The following is a 24145-nucleotide window of genomic DNA, read 5'->3' as shown; positions in this document are numbered from 1 at the left end:
TTCCAATCAAGGGAAAAATTTCTCTCTATATATTTACCAAACTCCCACCTCTATGCAAATTACACAGAAAAAGCCATCTCCTCTGAAAAGCCTCTTCAGACCCTTCCACTGCATGATCTTTACATCTGTGGTACTTTTTGCTGCCCTCTTCATGAATTCTTAAATTGTACAGTGCCTAATAATTCCTATTACACAATTTAACACTAAGCAGTTGTCATTGTTTCCCTGGTACAAGAGTCAGAAGTACATCCCCCCCCCACACACACCCAGATTGGAGTTATCAGAGGACAGGGGACATATTCTTTCTCATCTGTCTCCTTATTTAACCCACCACACTGTCTTAATACCATTGCTCATTGTAGAGGTTCAATATGTCTCTTATAGTTGAATGCACCATACACAACATTTGCAGCATTTTCATTGTCATTACCCACCTACAGTTGCTTTCCTGAATGAAGAGGCAACTACTTTGTGGCAATGATACTGTCCTCTCATCTCTGACAGTTCCAGCACTTCTGTCCACATTTTAATAGACCACTGGACTGAGAGCCAAGAGCCCATGTTTCTACTCCAGGTTTAGTCTGGAAGTAGCTAAAGTAACCTCATTAATTATTTTATTCCTTTTGGTTTGTTTCCTTGCCTGTAGACACAAAGAATGGCCAGTAATTGATCACAGGGAACTTCTAGCACTGGCATTCTCCACTTTATGACCCAGTGACACTAGTCCTAAGTTGATCAAATACAAATGAGAAACAAACTGCTAAGGGCCTCCAGAAGATATAAGAGGGGAATACATGCCATATACCTGCTGAGGCTCTTTGCACAGGCAAGCTGGTAGCTATGTCAGCCTTCAGGTATAGTCCACAAACCATGGTAAGGTCTCATTTGCTAAAGCTCATGCCACCTCTCAGCATGCCTATCCCTGAAGTTATTTTTACTTTCTAGCATAAGAAACATGGTTCAGGATCAATTTAAGAAGACACTGATATTTCTCCAAACAAAATCAATAGTTTTCCATTTTCTTACCAAAGAAAGACACACAGTCTTACTAAAACTCATGCATAGTACATGGAAATAACTACCAGGCCAGTAAAAGGGACTGTGAAAGGGCCTCTTTTATGCTTGCTTTAAATCTGTATTTTTATTTGGATTTTATAGATTTTCCTTGCTCTCTTCTTTTTGCTTCAGTAACAACAAAAGAGAGACAGCTGGAGACCCCAGGGAATAAGATATTTTAGAAGAATTTTCTCTAGTAAGTCCCCCGGGGAAGAAATTTGTATGGTTAATCTTTTAGAGAAACTTGTGGTTTCCTAAGCTTGCCTTGGTTTCACTCACATGTTCAAAATATTCACTGCCAGTCCAACTTCACCAACCTGAGATAACTTGCTTTCTCAATTTTTCTAACCAACAAAAAATCCTAGCTGCCACCTACCGTCATTGGTTTCTAAAACTAAGGTTGAAGATGCTCTGATTCATCCATACTCTTCATTCTTGCTCTCTTAAGAGAAATAAACATTGCATGGCAGGCAAGGCTGACCTGGAGCCACTAACAGCCTTAAATTGAAACCAAACCTATAATTGGAGTCTCTTCAACCATTTTCTAACTGAATACCAACTAGGAAATGAGGTGAGACTTTTACCATGCATGTTACATTCATTATCTCACTTAACATGTAAAACCACCCCACAGAATAATTGTGAACTTTATCATTTTAAATGTGAAAAATCTGAAGACCAGAGAAATGACCTTTCTCTATTCATATAGCTAGGAGGAGGAAGAGCAGAGCCATTGATATCCCTATTGTGACCACATAACATCCTATTCACAGGTACTTCTATGCTTCATAATTGCCACTTCTGTGGCTGCCTCCCACACTAGACTATAAGCCCCTAGTAAGTAGGATCATATGTTTTCTTCTTTGTACCCACAGTGGCTTACACAGTTCCTTTCACAGAACTGCTACTATTTGTTTTAGTCTCTTTGTAGGCTTGATAAGGGAGAGACAGGGCAGAGCCAGCTCCCTGGCTGTGTAAGGAGAGATGGTGTAAATGTGGATGGGTTTGGACTGGCTAAGTTAAGCTACCCAACATTCCCATAAAGGGAAGATTGCTAAGGCAAAGGCATCAGGAGACTGAAGGTATGTAATATGACTGTGTGTAAACTGGAATGGTGCCGTTAGCCAATATTGGATATAAGAAATAAGAAATTACTGACTGATGGGATTAGCCTGGGCTCAGAAGTACTGCCTCTTTGAATGTCTAGGTTCTGGTCTTGCAATTTCTCAAGCTTGCCCAAGGGCAATGATTGGTCTCACCCACACACCTTCTCCTATTTTCCATTTCCACTAAAGAGAGAAAGCTAAACTTTAAGGTGAGCTCTTTGCCTTTGATATTCTGACAAGAAACGTACATTGATGTTTGCCAAACCTCCCCCACTGACCTGCCCTTATTCATGGAAGGAAATAAGAAGGAAACAGTGGAAGTTAGGAGGGGGCTGATTTCTGGCACAGTCGCTCATTTAGAAAAGTCATTTCAAATTGCACTAGGTGCTTCAATTGCCCTATTTTCCTGAAATTAATTCTAAATTTTATGGGTACAATTTGTTTCCCTTAAGTCTCTAATTATGCTTTTAACATTCAATCTTTCAAACTCTAGCCATTAGTGACTTAATATGGTGTTATCAGGAGATAGAGTGGAGTTAGGAGTGTGGGTGGGAATTATAAGAGCAGAAGTTGCACCTGTGCTTGTGAGGGTTTGAAATTGATGTCCCCTGGAGGAAAGCTAAAAGAAAAATCTAATAAGTCACCAAAATAGACTAAAGTCTGAAAATTAGTATTTAAGGTATTAGGACAAGGGGCTGGGAAAGGCTTGAGAGGTAATCACAAAGTTCCATTTAAACAGGGTGTGGGATTTCAGGCCAAATGAGAAGAATCATAGAAAATGCAGATATCATCAGACAGCAAAGCATGCACAAGGTATAAAATTCTAAGGCTAGAGCACAACTTTCAAGGACATAAAAACTAAGGAAGGAGACAGGTAAGAAGTAGCTCAAAGACATGACAAAAAAGTTGAAACTTGAGTCATTGAATACCTGGGAACAGACTGTAGGAGGAAGGAGACAGAAGATAATCAGTAAAGCAGAATTATCATTTCTTAAATGAATAATCAATAAGCATTGACTGAGCAGCCACAGTGTTTCTTCTAGTTCTTAAAATAAGAGGTACATCAGATGACCTCTGTATCTCAACACCTACCTCCCCAAACACACAAACTCCCCATTTGTGCTGACACAATCTGCTCTATGGATCTGATGACAGTATGGGATTTAAACCATTAAATACTGTACAACTTTAGGAACAGAGATCAAGGGGGGCTGAAGCAGGCATGGATGGCTTCATGAGGTGTTCAAACAGAGAAACAGAAGACCCAGACTGTACTATAAAGAACTCACAGTTTGAGAAACTGAGGAGGAATAAAAAAAGACCTAGCTTTCAGGAAACTCACAGATTAAAGATGCCAGCATTTGGGAAGACCAAAGTCCTGCCAGGAGGACCTGGAAAAGAGGCATAGGAGAAACCCAGTCATAGGCATTCATCTCTTGCAGTCTGGGAGTAGAAAAATAGGAGGCATTGTCTCTATAATCAACAAAGTGAACTATCGAAGCAGGCAGAAGAGGGAATGCTCACTGGGGGGAAAAAAGAGAATCACACCCGTGAAGCAACAGTAAGTTGTTTGGAACAGAAAAATTCCACATCAAAAAAATGCATTCTGAGGGTGCTTGGGTGGCTCAGCCAGTTGAGTGTCTGACTCAATTTCTGTTCAGGTCATGGGGTCAAGCCTCACATCAGGCTCCATGCTGAGCCTCTTTCTCTCCCTCTGCCCCTCTACCCCATTCATGTATGCTCTCTCTAAAATGAAAAAAATAAAAACAAAATTAAAAAAATACATTCTGTAGAAGCTTAGAGAAACAAAAAAAATCCTGCATCTTGAAATGTCCAGTGAAATCTCCTCAGCTAAGTGAAGTTCCTAGCTGGAATAGAAGGATGAACAGATACTGGAGAAACAGGAAAATTAAAACTATTAGTAAAGAGAATGACCTAATAAAAAATAATAAGTGAGTCACAGGTGACCATAGTATGGTAATAGTGAAGACCACACTTGACAGAACTGTTCCATGCCTTTGAAGACAATGAAGATATAGTCAAAAAGCAGGATAAGACCAAATTATGGGGGGCCTTGAATCCTATGTTAAAAATGCTAGACTTCACACAAGTAAAAAATGCTGAGAATTTCTGAGCAGAAATTTGAAATTAATATTTTTTATCTTTTTTTAATTTATAAATGAGTCTATTTTTTAAATAAGGTTTTTATTTATTTTGAGAAAGAGATAGAAAGCACAGGTGAAGGGCAGAGAGAGAGAGAAAGAAACAGAGAGAGAGAGAGAGAGAGAGAGAGAGAGAGAGAGAGAATCCCTAGCAGGCTCCATGCTCACAGCACTGAGCCCAATGTGGGTCTCAAGCCCAGAAGCCATGAGATCATGACCTAAGCTGAAATCAAGAGTCATATGCTTAACTGACTGAGCCACCCAGGCACCCAAAAAATCTTTTAGTTTTTTACATATGATTTCAATCATGGTTTCTCACCCTGAGATCCTGACAGTTTTCTGGGTTAGGTGAGATAATAGAAGAGGAAATGTTTTCTAAAGTTTGAGAGTCCTAAATGATGTACATTTTTAGGAAAGCATGGACCAACTGGCCAACCAAAGCTCAAATGTTAGGATACTCTCATGTATCATCCACACAAAAATGCATTCTGTACAGATGTTTCCTAGAAGGACAAATATGTACCATGAATTCTATTGTACCATCCACACAAACGTATGCCAACCTAATAGGTTTGAAATTTACATAAGTGTTACACCCGCACAGGTATGACACCTACAAAGTTGTATGGTCAACATAGGTGTACAATGCTAGCTGATCTGTAATATAAGGGGGGGGGGGGCGACACCTGTAACTCCTTTCTTTCTGGCATCTTCCCACACAGAATGCTCTCCAAGAAAGCAAAGTATATAGAATTTTCACCCATTACACTGTAACACACTAAAGATGAGGAGCCATGCATTTTTGTTTGGCACCAAATCACATTTTCTTCTTATCTTTCAAGTCCTTAAATAAAGGGAAAAATACTTTCTTATAAAAATCTCACATTCTAAACATTTATTCTAAATAAACTATAGAAGTCAGTAACATATACATAACAAAAACAAACAAAGCATTAAGCTGAACAAGTATATATATTCAATGGATTTCAATCAACATCTGCGCAAATTTAAATGCCAAAATGAAGGAAGGATAGTCTTTCCATTTTACCTTGTAGGTATCCTCTTTCCCCCTGCATAGGACACAAATTAACTCAAGATTCACACTTTGGGGGGAAAAAAACTTCTGTAATTCAAAGATGAACTTGACTATGACCTCAGAGAATTCAGAACTGAAGCTACATTAGTCCTTTAATAAACTGGACTTGGAAATAACTGATCTCAAGGAAAATTCAATCAAAACCAAAGTCTTATCTTTCTTCAAAAACAGGACAGTTGAGAATTGAATGTGATGTCCTGGAAAAATCGAAGAAGAAAAAACATCAAACCAGTTTGTTCTTGAAAACAAGGCAACAAGAAATTGATGGCATTTTCACCTGTGGTTTTACTACAAAAGATCTTGGGCTTAGAAACCATGTCACTTGGCCCTCTTAAAATCCAACACAGATAGAGAACAAGAAACTATGGTAGCAGCATTTTTGGAGTAATTTTGAAGTAGAATCTACAGAGGTTCTGGAACAAATCCCTATTTGTTCTTTGAATAAGCAAAGATTTTCACCCCAAACCACCCAAAGCGCTGGGTTTCTCTTCTCTCAATTTCTCCTTCCATGGAGGCAGAAAGGGAGAGCAACAGGTGGAAAATTAAGAAAAGAGTTACTCTGCAACCTCCTTCTCATATTCTGCTTAGTAATATCTTTTATGAAGACACAGAAATGGCTCGCCATTCCATCTCTTCTCAAGACATTAAAGATAAGGAAAGGTAAACAGGAATGCCAGCTTCTAAGGAACTAGAAAAGGCTTACCCTTTGGCACAATTACATCACTTTCCCAAGTAATTTTTACAAAAAAACAAAACAAAACTTAGCTATTGTGCTAAATTCCTTCTTAAGTTTTCTTCACAAAATGAATTAGAATAGGCCCAAGGCTAGTTCAGTTCTATGACGTCACTCTCTTTCAGTGTAATGATGACATTCTTTATTGAATAGGAGAAAGTGTAAAGTTTAGCCAAACATACACTTGCTCCTCTATGCTACAGCCCACAAAGGATGTTATGCTTATGAATGACATATGCCTGTCATGAGAATCCTATGCGACTCCGTGTACCGCATGCTAACTTCAGGTAACAGAAAGGACTGTGAGGGAATCCAGAGAGTCTGATACATAATAGCACAAAGAATTAATCAACCTTCTCCTTATCATGGAATGCGTATTGTCAGACTAACCAAGACACAGAAAATACCTACCAGGCTAGTTTAACCCAGAACAAAGTTTTCATCTACAGAAATCCATTATCTGATTTGAACTTTCACATACCAAGCCCAAGATTGTTTTAAATTAATCAAGTGAAGAAGAAAAACTAAGATTTTTACTTATTATTGAATAAAACACTAAATAATTCCAGTGTAATAAGTGGTATTATGATAACAATGGGAACCACTATTATATGAAGATGGAAAAGGTGGGATCCCTACCCCTGAAGATTTCACATTTAATGGGAACTACTAGTTTAAATACTCCTGTGGCAAGGGCTGTGGCTAATATATGTTAATGATGCTACACAAAGTAAAGGAAGGAAACTGAGTCCACAGTAAGGACCCAAGGATGACTTCTTGAACTAAGAGTTTTGAAAGATGGAGTGGAAACCAGCCTGAGCAGAATGGGCAGGTGCTACCAGCAGTGATGCAGCATGAGCCAAATAGGAAAACAGACATAGTGTGGTGTCTTAGGAAATCAAACAGTGAAAGCCAACAAAATTTCGTGAAAGAAAGCATTCTAGTCAAGGTCTCTCAGTAGGAAATAGAAAGTAAAACAAAATTAGGATCATCTAAATCAAGTTTAATAAAGGGTTTATTCACAAAAGCGTGTGCAGGTGTTGAGAAATGACAAGGGATAATCCAAGTATCACAGACTGAAGGGCACAGGGGGGAGAAATAGCAGTCCAGAAACAGAGGAGCTGCTTAGCAGGAGCAAACACCTGAGACTGAATCTGACGTTCAGTCAATTCACAAGTCTGCAGGAAGGGAACCAGGAGGATAAATACTCCTGACTTCAGTCTTCACCCTCTTTCATGTCTTCTACTGGTGCTCCCCATTTGTCAAAGCCAACCTGAAGCCAGAGACCAACAGAGGCAGTTGATGTAGTCTTTTCTGGTGAGAAACCCTCAGCACAGAGCAGACCAGAGAAGCATGGAGTGCATCTGGATGACAACCTAAAATACCCAGCACAGAGGGGTATGGACTGAGATCAGTCCAAGAGAAGTAATCTCTGAATTATTTCATCTTTGAAGTTATTATTAACAGTTTACCTCTTCCCTGAAGACTTTCCAGATCTTCCTATCATCAAGCTACTACTTTGTGTGATCCATAGAACTTTTCTTTACATTTAACCCTTATTTCATTTTGATGTATTTCATGATCAGTTGGCTGTATATTTGTCTCCATAAATAGGTTCTGAGATCTTCTAGAAAAAAAAGTTGTGCGTCTGAGTCAGCTTTGCATTTCCCGTGCCCAGCATGAATAACAATCACCCACTTTTTGTTAAATTGAATGTAAATAATTACGTCCATCATCTGAGTGATTCACCATATCAGGGAGCTAGCTACACTGGATATGAAAACTACCCATACATTCTCTACATTCTCAATATGTCCAGATAACCTGCACCTACATGCTCATGCATCTGAAAAGGAGAGATTATTTTATCATCCAGATGACACACAGAAGTGAAGTTAAATATAATTACCCAGAAACCAATGGGATAGTCAAATGTATGCAGTAGTATAGATATTTATTAAGCAGCCTCCTCCTTATTAACTCAATAAAATACCAGTATTTAAAACCATTCAGGCAACAAACATTTTCTGAATGACTATTCTGCCCAAGATGCCTGTGCTAAGTACTCTGCCCACTGTTGTCTCATTTGATGGTCAGAAGAATTCTGTAGGGTACGTGATATTATCTGTACCTTACAGACAAGGAAACTGAGGTGGAGAAACTTTAAGAGATGTAACTTAATGACAGATATAAACACAGTTCTTTTGATTTCAACTGAGGTCTCCTTCTCACCACACCAGAATGATTTTATTTTCTTCTTCTTCTTTTTTTTTTTTTTGTAAATGCTATTTATTTAATCAGAGTAAGGCTTTATTTATTTATTTTTTAAGTTTATTTATTTTCAGAGAGAGAGCACACACGCAAGTGGGGTAGGGGCAGAGAGGGAGAGAGAGAGAAACCCAAGCAGCACAAAGCCCGATGTGGGGCCCAAACTCATGAACCATGAAATCATGAACTGAGCCCATGTCAGCTGCTTAAGCAACTGAGCCACCTAGGTGTACCAGACTGATTTATTTTCTTAACCTGCAAAATAAACATAAATGGGATTGTTTTGTTTTTATTATTTGTTTTTATTTATTTCATAATTGTGATTTATTATGTTATTATTTATAAGAAATGCTTAACAGTGTACAAAAGAATGTCTAGGCTGGTGTCCCATGGGCATGTTTGCATTAAGCACATCACTATAAACAGGTCAAAAGTTGCTATTAACTGAGTTTTGTAATTTGGGGAAAGGTAGAAATAAAATATTTTAGTAAAGAATAAAAATAGATGAGGGATTACCAGCACGATTCATATTAGTATAAAATCACTAAAACATTGACTTCAAACACTTTGTAGCAACCATAAAGATAAACAGGTTGATGTGACCTGGGACGTTTTCTTGTGCATTTTACTATCTATGAAATTGCAAGCCACTGCTTAGAGTTCATGGTAATGAGTTTTTATAGAAAAGACTGAAAGTTATTCTGGGAAGCCAGAAAGTTTGTTTACCAGCTAAAGAAAAACATTCGAAAGCAAAATAGACTGTGGCAGAGAAAAGTAAAAATTGCCATGATTTGTAGCTCTGGATGCCAACTTCATTAATTAATACAGACTCTAAAATCCTTTCAAGAATATGAGCTAAAGGACTAGAAGTTGTGCTGGTATAGATAGTAAATACAGATCAAATGGTTTCATTTAAAATATGGTAGCTTCAGATAAGACTAATTAGCAGGATGACAGAAACAGTCAATAAAATAGAAACAAATCTTATTCCTAAATGCTGGCAACAATTAGTGGAAATAATTGGAAATCATTCTTCTTGCCCATTTATATATAAAACTTTACACCAGTGTTTGGCTGCTGTTGTTTTGGTAATTTTTATCATTTTCTTGTGTTGTAATAATATGTGTTTTGTTCTATGTGACCAGAAGTAGTAATGACATCAGGGAAGGAGGGAAGGGGTTCAAGCGGTCAGGGGGTCAGAGAGAGAAATGAAGGAGGAAACAGAGAGACAGATTTCTGGGGCAGACAGATGGCACAGGCCAGGGACATGTTACAGTGGGTTAACAAAAGCTTTTACTCTTCAATGCATTTTTTTTTCAAGCCAGAGTTACCTATTCAGCTTCCACCTTTTTTTTAATTATTTATTTTGAGAGAGAGAGAGAGAGAGAGAGAGAGAGCGAGCTGGGGAGGTACAGAGAGAGAAAGAGAATACCAAGAATCCTCACTGTTGGCGCAAAGCCTGACACTTGGCTTGAACCGTGAGATCATGACCTGAGCTGAAACCAAGAGTCAGATGCTTAACTGACAGAGCCACCCAGGTGCCCTAATTCAGTTTCTTCTGATAGCTCTCAATTTCCTGGTTATTTGTTGTTTTTGTTATATACTGCTGCATAATAAACTATCCTAACACCACTACATTTGCTGCAATTCTACAATTTAGGCAGAACTCAACAAGGGAGGTCTATCTCTTTGTCATGGGGCATGGGAGTGTCTTGATTAAGGATGAAGACATTGCCTCCTGGATAACCTTACACACGTGGCCAGCAAATTGAAGACTATCAGCTGTGAGCTCAGCTGGCCTTGTTAGTTAGGGCTTTAGTTCTCAACAGAGCTTCTCAAATGGTTGGGTCTGGCTTCTTGTTGAACGGTGGTCTCAGGGTAATCTAATGTCTTATGTAGAGGCTGGATTCCCCCAGACCACAAAGGTGAAAGCATCCAGGTCTTAAGGTTTAGGCCTGAAATAGGCATAGCCTTATTATTTTTTTTAAATTTCTTTTATTTTATTAGGCATAGCATGATTCCTGTCATATTTTATTCTTTAGAGCAGGTCATGGCCCTGATTCAACAAAAGGGACCTCACAGGAGCATAGATATCAAAGGATATGGTTCCCTGGGATCATCAAAGTAACAATGTAGCCCACCCATCTACAAAAGGGATGACTGACATTTGACAAAAATATAAAAAAAAAATCAGGCTTTTAACTATGCTAGAACATCTGTCTCTAACAGAAGTCCAAGATGACTCTAAAAAGTGGGATGCCTGGGTGGCTCCGTTCAGCATCTGACTCTTGGTTTTGACTCACGTCATGATCTCATGGTTTGTGGGTTCAAGCCCCACATCTGGCTTTCCACTGATGGTGTGGAGCCTGCTTTGGATCCTCTGACTACCTCTCTCTGCCCCTCCTCTGCTCATGCACACACACACTCTCTCTCCCTCTCTCAAAATAAACTTTTATAAAAAAAAAAAAAGAGGACTCTAAAAAGTAAACACCTTGCAACAGAATTCATGTCACCCCAGACTAATAACTTACTGAAGAAAAGAGTCACAGTTATCCACATAATGTGAAACATGGGGCTGTTTTCTCCAAGGTTTGAACCAAATTCTTTATGAAGGGAAATTTACCAGCCAAGAGATCCAGTTTTGTTTACCTGCCTCCATACAATATTTACTTACACATTCTCTCAAATGCTTACTAAGCAAAAGTGTATTGTTCCTTTGTTGTATGGGTACATAGGTACAATGATATATGTTAAAAGGGAGTCATATACTAAAAGAAAGTCTGAAAATATTGGTCTCATGTGGATTTGGACTATGCAAGAAAAGTAGTTTAAAGAATTCTCAGCTTTACTTTCCCCTGTAACTAATAAAGCCCTCCAACGTTTGTATTATGGAATTATGAGACAGGTGAGCTGCTGTTATAGAAGGAAGAACTAGCAACCTTAATTAAGTTTCTGCCACAGATGTTTTCTGTTCCTCTAGGATAGCTCAACACCACCACCTCCACCATCTCCAAGCCTGTTTCTTCATCTTTGAAAATCTAGATATGAAGGGCGTGTGGGTGGTTCAGTCTGTTGAGCCTCCGACTTTGGCTCCAGTCATAATCTCACAGTTAGTGAGTTCAAGTCCTGAGTCAGGCTCTGTGCTGACAGCTCAGAGCCTGGAGCCTGCTTTGGATTCTGTGTCTCCCTCTCTCTCTACCTCTCCCTGGCTCACACTGTCTCTCTCTCAAAATAAACATTTTAAAAAAAATTTAGAAAGAGAGAAAATCTAGATATGAGATTCAAAGAGAAGAAATAAAATACAAAAAAAGAAGTATGAAGTGTATTGTACACTATAAATATTGTAAAAAAGTACTGTTTCGTGGTGGTATATAAAGCTCTATTTTAAACAACTCCAGTTTTTGTTTGCTTCTGGAAAATGCTTTACCTGACGATCTCACACACTGTGACTACAGACTCCTACTGTCATTCAATCTCATTGCAGGTGTCTCTGAGTACTCCATATAAAGAAAACATTTTAGGATTTTTACAGATGTTAAAGAAGTACCCAGAACATAAATTCTAATTGTAGGTGAGGAAAGCCACTTGAGAGGTGCTGAATGTGGAGTACAGTGTCTCCAGGCCACTTGACATTTTCATTAAGATACCTCTTCCCAGTAGTAATTACCTGAACCTCACCTGGTCATGCCTAAAGATGAGAGTATGTCCTCTTTCATAAACAATAGAGTCCTTTCTGGAAATATCAAATCATAAAACAAGGCTAATCCCTGAACTTCATACTTTCTTAGGCACTCTGGGGAATGGTAAGGAAGTGTAAGCCATGTTCAGAGTTTCTTGAAGAATTTACAATCTATTACCACTTCAAAATAGCCTATAATGCCACAGTGGGCTGGTGGGGACAGCTATGGAAGTTTATAGGTGCTACTACAGCTTAGGAAAGGTAGAGACAAATCTGAGGTTGGGCAGGAAGGAAAGGTTCCTTGAAGACAGGAACTAAACTTCAATTTAATATCCATTTCTGTATGAGAAATATAATACCCATTCTGTATTCAAGCCTTAAGAGTAGCTGATGGTAGTTTATGACCTTTAATAGGTTCTTGATGGTCAAGATGCTCGGAGAGGTGAAAAAGAAGGTGCTTAAGATGAAAGAGAAGCTTACAATGAGGATGACTAGGACAGATGGTCTCTGCTATGAATTTAGGGAGATGAAGTAGGCTAGTAGGGCTCCAGCTGGAGACTTCTGAGTCCAAGCCCAGGAGTTTGGATTTTCATTGATAGGCAATAAGAAGCAATTATTTTATGCTCTAAAGTATAATATTCCATTTTTTTAAAGAAAATTATTGAATGAAAATTTTCCGTAGTTACATTTCCAATATTGAGAGTTCAAAGTCTTCCAGAATTCTGTTGTTAAGAAATAGAGAAAAGCCTTAAACACGGAGTCATTTTTCAGTGATGGAATTATTTGCCTCTGATTAATCATGAAGATATTTCATTTCTGATTGTGTCTCCTTTCATCTATTTCTACTTCATACATTTCTTAGGGACTGAAAATCTACTCTTTTGAAACCCCAATAAGAGATTTATTTTTGTGCTGATTTTTTCACTTTTGCACAAAAGGGGCATTATGTTTGTGAAGACGTTATAATAACAGGCTCAACAGTGAGTGAGGTAAGGCTACCAGAAGCATAGTGGCCTCATACAACAGTTATTATTGTCTTGAAAAAAATGCTTAATGATGCCTCCCTTAGGAATTTCAGTGCAGGGGTAAACAATCATGGAGTCAGGTGATCATGAAAAGAGAACGGCGTCTGTAGCATGCAAGGGTCTGTTTGGATGTGAATAATGAAAATAGAGTATGACTTCTGGGTTTTTTTTGTATATTATCACAGAATCTAATCAGATCCCCTAAACAATGAAGTGAAAAGTGCATTCATACTTACATCCTTACAGATGCAGAGAGGTAGCTAAGCCAATAGATAACTCTGCCCTGGGAAAGCCTGCCTAAATATTCAGATAAACACAAAAGTCAGGTGAACAAGCAAGCCTATGCAGCCCCTGGAGGTACAGCTGAAGTAGCATTGCCTGTTCCTCTGTATTCTACAGGAATGCTAATTTTAATAGCAGCCTGGATCTGTACTTAGAGCAGCTCCAGCCTTTGCACACAGATTTAGAATTGTACCTGACATATCCTAAAATGATACTTTGATTTTTCACTCTCAAACCATGCAATTTTGCTTTCTAAAACTTCAGCTGAGAACGAATGTATTTAACATTTGGCTTTGGCAGGAGGAAAATGTTTCAGTATAGAAATATGTGTCTCCATGAACGCAACTGTGAATTCAAACTCCGTCTGCAATTAAAGAGAAGGAGATGGAAGCACTTAGTAGGCATAGAATTACGTTGTTTCCTGGAATTCCATGAGCGAGGTGGTCAGAATTCATAATGGTATGTGTAATTTGGATAAGTTATAAATGAATTAAATGGTGCACAGAACCACCAGCGGCAGGAGAGAAATGACTAATGGTTCCAAGACAAAATAGAGAACAAGGAAACTAGGGGCCCTAGGGCATGATCCATAAAAAAGAGCATGCATCGCATCCTATTTTGTCCCTTACAAGTACTATGTCTGAACACAGTATAGCCGCCTCCTTCTGCCCTCCCCCACAGAGAGACCGTATACAGATGGTCCCAGGAATCAATTCTGAGGACAGGAGAGTAAAGGGAAAAAACACTATAATTGAGTTCTGCCTCCTCCAAATGTGACTTTCTGTGTGACAAGAAAAGTACTTCACTTGTGTGGCCACAGACTCATCTGCTAAAGAAAGGTTTTGAACTATAAACCTGATTTATATATATATATATATATATATACACACACACACGTATATATGTATGTGTATATATACATATGTATATATATATATATATATATACATATATACGTGCATATATATATGTATATATATATGAAAAATGATTTCTTCTTCTCAATTGTCTGCCATAATTCTAAAACTTGTCAGAAAGAAAAGTTTGTTTCCAGGTGAGTATTTTTAAAAACTGGAATAACAGAATCATCAAGCATGAGTTACACAAATATCAAACTTGGATTCCTGGGAAGATGAAGGTCCAATTAGGAATCCTGATATAGCAGCTCACTTGTCAGAAGGAGGCACTGAAATGGCCAAATGTACAGCTGTAAAACAAAAGAGCAAAAGACCATGTACTAAGGGCCACAGACATTAACTCAGCCATTTCTTAATTTAATGCTACTCTGTGTCACAGACACCACTCTATATGAGTGGGTCTGATAGCAAACAAACCAGAAAAAGGCCCTGTGCTCATGGTGCCCAATCCCAGTGAGAGGAGATAGACAATAAACAACAACAACAAAACCAAACAAAAAAAAAAAGAAAAAGAAAAAAACACAGTAGTTTGGCATGCTTAAGTGCTAAGAAGAAAAGTTAAGCAGACCAAAGGGAGAGACAGTATGCACATGAGGAATGCTACTGCAGACAGGCTGTTTGGCATAGGCCTTTCAGTGGAGGTGATATTTGAGCTGAAATCTGCAGGAAAGGACTAATGCCCATGTGGATAACTCAGAGAAAATCATTCCTGCCTGGAGAATCAGAAAGTGCAAATTAAACCCTAAGGCTTGAACGTGCTTGGTGAGTTTGAGGAAATGTAAGGAAACCTATGTGGCTTAGGAAGGAGAGGGACCAAAAGGGGGAAGGTTGACAGAGCAGGTGGCCAGCTCACATAGGCCATGTGGGTGGTTCTATTGCTACTAAGGGTCATGGCTTATGCTCTGAGTCAGTTAGAAAGCCATTAAAATATTTTTGTTAGACTAGTAACCCCTTCTAACTTAAGTTTCAGAAAGATCACTCTGGATGCTTTACGGAGAATGAATTTCAAGGAAACAAGCATCTAAGAGGATGATCTAAGGTTTAGAATGTTATTTCAAGGTCAAGCCAGAGCTGAAGGTGTTTGGGCTCAAACAATAGTGACCGAGGTGGTGAAAGGTGGTCATTTATACATACCTTCTACAGGTAAAGCTAATATGATTGGTGATGGGTTGAACATCACCTGCAAAGAGCAAGGTGCTCTCTGTGTGTGGTTCCACAAGATGAATTCTTCACAGAGGGAGGTAGCAAGTCTATATGAAATGCTAGGAGATGTGATGCGGCCAGCCCTTGGGACAATGGAATGACCCAAGTGTTGGGTTGAAAATAAAGTAAGGAAGGCATATCTGAGGGGTCCAACTTAACATCCTTCAGAGCATATAGGTCTTAAAGGCTGGTGAATCATGAGACAATTGGTCACCACACTATGAGATGCCTCACCCAGAGTTCTCTGTTTCCTTGTAGTTACCAAGGCAGAAATAAAGCCCACTGTATAAGGTAAAAACGCCCTGTGGCCCTAGGATGACAAACTTAAAGTAAGGAAAATGCAGCTCTACACAGGCTGAGTCTGGGAAACAAGAAAATCTGATTGGGAACTCAACCCCCTGTAGTTAAAAAACCGACAGTCTAAGGGAAATCACAAGCTTGACTTTATACGTGGTTGCTCTGTCAGTCATATTCAGATAATTGGCAGCAGTACCATGTTACCATAATTTTCTTTTCAGAATATGCCAGAATCTAAAATGCTTGTTGTAACCATATCACAACGGATATGCAGTGAGCTTTGACTATTGCAGCCAGTGATTGTGTCTGTGAGTTATGTATCTCCTCTAATGAAAACTGGGGCTGCCCATGGTTACTGTTAGTATAACCTACCCCAGAAAACTTTGTCACACTGAGACAGACAGACACACACACATTTGACTCATCATTATGCACTTTTAATGTAATTCTGGTGTTTTGATATATGACATATGTTTTAAAAACACTGAACCTATCAGTTTACTTTGTGAATAAATTCAGTTGTAAGCTCACTGCTTCTTGAACCATATTTAAGCCCATGCTAAGGTTATCCTCCTCACTTCAAAATCTCTAATTGTCCGTGATGTTTTCTTAGATTAATAAGAATTGGGGCGCCTGGGTGGCGCAGTCGGTTAAGCGTCCGACTTCAGCCAGGTCACGATCTCGCGGTCCGTGAGTTCGAGCCCCGCGTCGGGCTCTGGGCTGATGGCCCGGAGCCTGGAGCCTGTTTCCGATTCTGTGTCTCCCTCTCTCTCTGCCCCTCCCCCGTTCATGCTCTGTCTCTCTCTGTCCCAAAAATAAATAAAAAACATTGAAAAAAAAATTAAAAAAAAAAAAAAGATTAATAAGAATTAACTGACAGCACATTGTTTATTAATCCATGTGTAAGACTTTTCAAAAGGAACCTGACATTTAGGAGAGGACACCAGCAATGAAATGTCAGAAAGAGAGAGTAGGATGTAGAAATAGGTGATAGTTCTGTTTTCTCCATCACCTCGTAAGGTGATATGTCATTTTCTGGCTATTCCTCCAGTCCCCTGAATTTCCTGTCTCATTCAGTCTGAATATGTAAACTCACAGTGGAGACTAATCTCTAGCCAGGTTGGTACGAATTTAACAGAGTCTGGATTTCCATAGTGTTGGGCCACTTGGTGTAGGGTCTTCTTTAAGGAACATGGGAGAGCATCTATGCTCAGAAATTACTCCTGGTGTTTACTTCAGACCCTGAAATTTTAGCATTATGGTGTATTCCCATGTGTTATGGATTGTTTCTCTGGACTTTTAAATTCCAAGTGCCCCTGGAAAGTGAACTAAACCAATATAGACAGGCTTATTGGAGTCTTTCCTCAGTGACCAGCAGAGAAAGGCAGTAGCAATGGGAGGAAGAAAAGATGGTGGGTCAGCCTCTACTGAAAGATTTCAAATGAACTCAAGAAGGGCACGTGATGAAGATGAGGAAGATGTCAATAGGAAACCTCCAATCTTACCTAAAACTTGGCCTTTCATAATGACTGGCAGAGGACTGAAATAGGAGAAAAGAGGGGAACTAGACACTGGATTCGGCAAGATGAAGGCAGTTGGTGTTAAGTTCAGTAAAGGGAATGAAAGCCCTAATGGGATGGGTTGAAGAGAGAATGGTACAGTCATAGTAAAGTGATGTACTTGGAAAGCAGAAGCAGCAGGAGTCCTTGGGTCAGTCTTCAACTGCTATTGTCTAAGCATGCCTGCAATCTTTGCATCATACAACTAGGACAATTCAGAAGGATCCAAGTACTTTGATTAAATGCTATGCTGATGATATTAAATACAAAAGTGGGATGCAAGGGGTAAAAGGAGAGTCTGGAAAATAAAATGTAAAACCCTATTCATAAAATGTGGCTATTAAAGAAATGGAAGAAATAAGATGATAATTTGAAAAGTCCAAGTGAAGGATTGTGTGTATATGTGTGTGATCTTTTCCTACTCCCAGTAAAAATGAGAAGTAATGTGTATTGAATGTTGTTGTTTTTTTTTACATCCCAGGGACAAGCCTATGTTCTGTATATATATTAACTCCTTTAAGACTTAAAACAACCAGAAGAGGAAGTATCTTCTTTTTAACGAAGAGAAAATGAAGCACAGAGAGGTCGTCAACTTGTTTAAGGTCACATAGAAAGTAAGTGACATTTTATCAGGGGTGGCCTGGCTCTAAAGTCTGTGCAATTAACTGTTATGGTTTATTGGCTCCTTAAGAAATTATTAACTCTCCCAACATTTTTATATTCTCCATTTTAGCACTGTAACAACGTGCTGTTATTTACGTGCTTATATGTCTATGTCTCTGTTTCTCTAGACTGCCTAATTCTTAAGGGCAGGAACTCAATCTCCTTTGTTTTCTCAAGAACTTAAACAGTATCTGGCATATAACAACAACGACTGAATATTTATCTAGGCTTCACAATATGCCAGACACTAAAAGAAGTGCTTTGTTCAATTTGTGCTTTTATGGGGGCTTTTGTGGGGTTTTTGTTTGTTTGTTTGTTTGTTTGTTTTTGGAAATCAGAAAGATGTAAAGAGGGAGGAAGAGAGAGAGGAAAAAAGAGATAGGAACAAAAAGGAAGGATAGGTTAATTCTAACCAGAGAGGGAATCAATGCCACAAGCACACATACACACACACACAGGGTAAAGATCCAGGAGAGGAGCAGATATTTTACAAGAACATGAACTAGATTTTATTTTTGCTCTGTTCAATGTTTCTAAAATTCAGTCTAAGATTTAATGTAAATCTATTTGAAAGGAGTTGCTAAATTTTAACTGGAAATACTTCTTTGTGCTAAATAATCTTTATAGCATTCTAAATTATAGCCAAGTAGCAATATCATTACAGGGCTGTTTAGTCATAGCACTTTATGTGGAAAGTCAGGAGAAGGTGATGATGCATATCAAAATATATAATAAAGAACTTTTAAAAATCATGGGTGTCTTTATTTACTCAAAATACTTTTTATTTAGCCATTTTAATGCATTCAAGATTGAAGGAGAGAATGAAACTAACCAGTGGGAACTGCAAAATGTCTGTGAAATGATAATAATAATATTTTTTTTTACTCCTGCAGTACATTCCAAGAGAGAAGGTCAAAGCACTTATAACCATTAACACATTCAACCTCACAGGAGCCTGTAGGATATGTAGGTGGTAGGCAGTTTGAGTTCACTTTGTGGGAAATGGGAATGGAGATGAAAGTGTTAAGTGGAAATGCTCAAGGCTGCAAGCAGTGTTGCACTTGGGTGCACTGGTTATCCTTGGATGGTTCACCCCAGAATTCCCACTGTGCATTGATGGGGCTTAACTAGACCACCTGCAGGCCCTCACTGAAGCCTTCCCTTCCCCTTACAATAGAGTTCCTCTCATATAACATCAAAGAAAATGCACATATATTGAAGGAGGATAAAAAGGGGATATGAGACCAAGCTCCGTGCCCCCCACCCCAGCAAATCTCCTGAGAGGTACATATATGGCCTATGTTTGAGTCACAAGAACCTCATGCTCCTGTGGTAGCCCCTTCCATAGATGACCTGCTCTAAGTAGGATGAGGGCATAGCATCTATTAAGGGCTTCTTGACCAAAGGAAAATTGGGTAGAACTCAAGAAACAAGGCAACTTTCACAATTCAGAAGTTCTCCTCATCTCTCTTACATTCAATATACTTATCCAGAGAGCAGCTCTTCATGTCATTACTGAAAAACCATACTCTTCCTTTGGGGGTCATATATAGAAAGAAAAACAGTAAGACCAGGAATAAGACCATGCTCATGACATTCCCTCTGGCCAGAACCACTCCAGGCAACTCAGTGTTTGTCCTCTATTGTCTGTCTGAATGTTCCCACTCCAGTAAAGACCTACCCCCCACTGTGAAGGACTTCAGAGGTCCTTTGGCAAATTTCTTGTTCTTTACATATGCAAGACCCATAGGATCTTCATGAGAAAGTCATAAAATTAATTTTTTTTGAGTGGCAGAAATATGTCAAGCCCCAAGATAGTAGTATCTTCAGGTTCAAATTAGTGGAATGTTTTAAATGGAATTACATTAGCATGATTCCCAGGTTTTAAGAGAAGATAGAGCTCAGCCTGGATATCAAGATCCACTCCTTCCTACAATTGCTAAAGAGAAATGTCCCTTCCCTTGTCCAGTTTACACTTACTATGTACAATGTGTTGATGCAGATATGGTCAGATGTCCAGTGATCTGGAATGCACAACCCCTTGGAGGTGATAATACTGCTGGGAGATGGAAATATCTGCATTCAAAGAATTCAGTAACAACTAACCTTGTAAAGGAAAAGTTGCAAGGAGGTGTAAGCAAGCAGTGTCTGTGGACAATATTGAAAGTGAGGTTTGCAAAGCTCAGAAGAGGGGAGGATCCCTGAAGGATGTAAGAGGATTCTTAAACAATGGATAACAGGTATATTTGAGGCAAATAAAACAGAAAATTTTGCATTTTTGTTTTATGATATATCACCAAGAATAGAATATTGGTTTAATGAGTGAGTGTGTGAATGAATGAATGAATGAATGGATGGATGAGTGAAGATATTCCAGAGAAAGAGCTTGCCAGGAATAAGGGGAAAATTGAAAGATGCTCTCACTTCTCAGAGACAAGATTAGTGTCTCAGTCTATGATATATCAAATGGTGCTCATATCAGAATACAATAGGGAATAAGAGAACAAAAAGTAGGGTTTAAAAGATCACACCATGATTTATTTCTACCTAAAAACAGATGGGCATGCAATAACCACTATATAAATGCTAGCTGACTTGAATGAATTACCACTCTGGAAAACCTACCACCTTAAATTTAGCTCTGGGGTGCCATGATGATGAGCTGTCTGGCTCCTTTGTAAGCCATCCAAAATCAGAACAGAGTGGGAACACATCAGTCTGAATCAGGGCCTGGCTCTGAACAGCTTGAAACACCAGGCTTGGAATTTAGACTTCATGCTTGCATCTAGTCATGTCCCCACCTCACGCTGGAAGAGCAGATCCACACAAATGCCTTGCTAGCTATTGCTGGTGAAAAGCACCATCTCCATGTTGCAAGACAGCAGGGGTTTTTAACATTGTGTTGAGTGGGATCACAATGGGGAAAACTGATATATTAGAAACCTAAATAGTTTCCCTTCATTTCTGATTACACAAAAGGAAGGGCCCAGAATAGAGAAGAGAAACTTGCTGACATAGAAATTTTCCCCAATTGACCTCTCCATCCCATAATATAATCTCTCCTAATCTCAGCCTGTACCAAGACCCAGGAGGTGATTATTTTATTTTGTTTGTTTATCCCTTGTTAACCATTTTTTTTCATTTTTTTTTTTTACTCAGGTATAGTTTACATGTAACAAAATGCAAAACCTTAATTGCTGATACATGCAACAACATGGATTAACTTCAAAAATATTATGTTGAGCAAAAGAAGTCAGTCACAAAATAGCAAATATTTCAAACAAGCATTTATATGAAGTTAAAGAAGTGGAAAAAACAATTTATAGTGATATTTGTTTTTAATTGAGGTTATGTAAACTTCCTTCTCCTTGAAGATGGCAATGACTATTTGGTTTAATTTGCATGAGAATCATTCCTTCCTTAAATGAATACTTGACATGACCTCCAAAATTGCTCCATAAAGCAGTATGGTAGAAAATGGATTGTACTCAAGGATGACTTCCAGTTTCTTCTACTTATTTGCTTATGTGAAAAAAAAAAAACCCACAAAATCAAGGGGTCTTTAACACAATGATCCCATTATAGCATCTTGTCCAGAGGTCACTTTTCACAGAAAGGGATGTTAAGGTTAATCAGAAGGTCACAGTGGCAAAGTCCCCACTGAAATCCACATCTTCCAACTCATACTGCACATTATCTCAGGAAAAGTTAAAGAAAGTCTCTGTGTATGCAGGTGCATGTGCACACACAACTTTCAAAGTTGTCAGTATCTCCTGTCTCACAGAAGAGTTTAGCAAGGTTAAGAGTTCATAAGGTATAAGAAATATCTGTTTTCTTTATCTGGATTTACTAAGAATCCCATCAATGTAATCTAAAGGGATTTTAAAATGTGTGGCTTAAGAACACCGAGACAGAGACTCAAAATTGAACCCTCATTTAATTTGGGTATTCCTACTTATAGTGATTTGTGTCTCCTGTAACTCAGGTTTAAAGCCAAATAAAGTGGGAAAGATATTTATCCAGAGTGCAAAGCCAATTTGATAGCTATAGCATGGGAAGTTATTGACACCACAGTAAAAATTCCAGCCAGCACATTCATTTTTTTTAATATTTTATTTCAAACTAAGCATAAACCTTCCACTTACTTGACCAAATAGACCATCCTCTTAAGTAATGTGTTCCCACCCTCCACCATAAAGCTCCTTCTCAACCCCCAGCCATAAACACTTGGCATGCACATCATATGTGCGGTCTTATAATGGTTCTCACACTGTCACATGTAAGCAGGTACTCAAGGTTTTCAGTAACTATTTGCATTTGTGAGTCCTATCTCACCCCAAAACATTTAAGCACAGGAACCAAGTCTTACCAGTCTAAGCCTCAGTTTCCTTACCCATAAAATGGAGATAGTACCTATTTTAGGGTAGTGATTAGGATTATATGTCCAGATTGCTCAACATTCATCATGGTGCCTAGGATATATTCAATTTCAGCAAATGGCAGCTAGCAACATTGCCATCATCAACAACAACATGAGTATTGTTCTCATTACATTCCTAAAAGCACATAGTATGCAAAGTAGATGTGAGCCCATGGAAGATTATGGAATGCCTAATGCTTTGGGGGTGTCTGACCTGACTCAATACCCCACCAACAGCATATTCACAGGGAAATACTTGTCTAGCCTCTGCCTGAATACTGGTAGACACAAGAAGCTCATCATACTCAAGGTAGCCTCCTCCGAAGTCCAAAAGCTGATCCTCCGCATGCTTGCATTTATATCTTTGAGCTTAGGAAATACTTCTTACGTGAATCAATAGTTTCTCCTCATTACACCTCATCTACAGAGATGACTGACATTGAAGGTTCTCAGGAATGCCAGAGTGAGACACTCCTGATGCCAAATAAATGTTGTATTGAGTTATCAAGGCCACTGCTTATTCCTGGCCTTTGTTCAAGTGGCCTTTCCTCTCCAGAGAATTTTCCCAAGCCCTGCTTGCCACAAATTCTGCACCTTTGTCTCTGAGCCTGGGTTAATAGTCTTTGAAAGTTTGTTGTAGGGCTAGAAATCCTGGCTTTGCCAGCCCCGTAAGCCACAAAAGAAACAAATATTGGTCCACTCTGAAGTGGCCTTGTTGTCACAGGAGGAAGAGTACCATCCACTTTCCAAGTGGGCTACGGATGGGAGTTATTTTTATATATAGTTATATACATAGATTATGCCAACTCATTTTGTTTGCAATAAAGCTGAAATACTACTAATAATTATTTTTATCACCAACTCTCATCTCTGGCTCATGGCTTAGTGAATATATATATATATATATATGTATATATATAATATATCTCAAAAATCAATATTTAATAAAGTTATCAGTGTCTGTGTCCTAAATTGAAGCCTCCCTCACACATACACACACACAATACCCCATATTCTTTTTTGAGAAGCTAAAGAGATTGCTGCTTTCTGCTAGCTGTTCACAGCTCTTCACTTAAAAGAACATTTCCTAACAGTAGTTGGCCCCCCAAATACTAAGCATTTTATTGTCCTAAAAAACTTCAGCCACTTCCATATGCCTGCAGCAAGATAGAAAGATGGTTTGCCATGAAATGTTAGGTCTGCTCATTTGCACTGTGCACCTGCTGTATGCACTACTCCATGCCTACCAGCTCTCCTTTCTCCATGCCGGTCACAAAGCAAAGATCAGAAATATGACTCAGTGGAGAGTCACCACTATTTTTTACAATGTCAGTCACTATGACCCACTTATACCAGAAATTCTTACAAAATAAACCCCAACTCATGCCTTGAGTTTCTTTCAGGAAACATTTTCAGGAAGAAATGTACAAAGAAACAGTATAAATAACCACTTCAGATAGTATTTACCTATCTTCTCCATGAAACCACCCATGCTTTTACTGCCTTTCTTTACCAAAACAATGCATGTGAAGATATCAAAAGTATATCACACAGCAGAGCCAACTGCAAGTGTTGTCAAATCCCCAGGGAGGATGTAGAACTCCCTCCCCCCAAATTTAACAATTTTCTAAAATCATCATAGATTCCCAACTTTTATGTGTGACATTTATCACATGGAG

Source organism: Lynx canadensis, chromosome A3 (assembly GCF_007474595.2).
Source record: "Lynx canadensis isolate LIC74 chromosome A3, mLynCan4.pri.v2, whole genome shotgun sequence".
In the NCBI taxonomy this organism is placed as follows: domain Eukaryota; kingdom Metazoa; phylum Chordata; class Mammalia; order Carnivora; family Felidae; genus Lynx; species Lynx canadensis.
This window is presented reverse-complemented; position numbering follows the sequence as displayed.